The sequence below is a fragment of the Galeopterus variegatus genome, unplaced genomic scaffold (genome assembly GCF_000696425.1).
Source record: "Galeopterus variegatus unplaced genomic scaffold, G_variegatus-3.0.2 Scaffold6976, whole genome shotgun sequence".
Classification (NCBI taxonomy): domain Eukaryota; kingdom Metazoa; phylum Chordata; class Mammalia; order Dermoptera; family Cynocephalidae; genus Galeopterus; species Galeopterus variegatus.
The window spans coordinates 18,453-19,527 of NW_007733087.1; positions in this window are offsets into that span (position 1 = coordinate 18,453).

Genomic DNA, 1,075 nt, shown 5'->3' on the forward strand with positions numbered 1-1,075 from the left:
GAGGAAAAAGGAGATTGCATTGAAAACATATTCAACAAAATAGTGGCAGAAAACTTCCCCGTTATTGGAAAAGACACAGATCTTCAGATTCAGGAAGCTCAAAGACCCTCAAACGTATTCAACCCAAAAAGGTCTTCTCCAAGACATGTTATAGTCAAATTGGCAAAACTCAAAGACAAAGGGAGAATCTTAAAAGCTGCAAGAGAGAAGCGTAAAATCACCTATAAGGGAGCCACAATCAGACTAACATCAGACTTTTCATCAGAAACCCTAAAAGCCAGAAAGGAATGGGTGATATATTCAAAATACTAAAAAGAGAGAGATTGCCAGCCAAGAATACTCTACGCTGCAAGGCTATCCTTCCAAAATGAAGAGCAAATAGTATACTTCTCAGACAAACAAAAACTGCGGGAGTTCACTACCACACGACCACCCACAATCATTCGAGACTATTATAAACCAATATATGCCAACAAATTTGAAAATCTGGAGGAAATGGATAAATTTCTGGACACACGCAAGCTACCAAAACTGAGACAAGAAGATATAGAAAATCTGCACAGACCAATAACCTGCTGTGAGATTGAAGCTGTTATCAGAAAGCTCCCAACAAAGAAAAGCCCTGGACCAGATGGATTCACAGCAGAATTTTACCAAACATTCAAAGAGGAATTGACACCGACTCTCTACAAACTATTCCAAAAGATTGAAACAGAGGCAAATCTCTCAAACTCATTTTACAAAGCAAACATCATCCTGATACCAAAACCAGGTAAAGACATAACCAAAGAAGAAAACTACAGGCCGATATCCTTGATGAATATAGATGCAAAAATCCTCAATAAAACACTAGCTAACAGAATACAGCAACACATACATAAAATTATTCACCATGATCAAGTGGGATTCCTCCCAGGGATGAAAGGTTGGTTCAATATATGCAAATCAATAAATGTGATACACCATATTAATAAAATCAAACACAAGGATCATATGGTCATTTCTATAGATGCTGAAAAAGCATTTGATAAAATTCAACATTCATTCGTGACAAAGACCCTCTACAAGTTAAGTA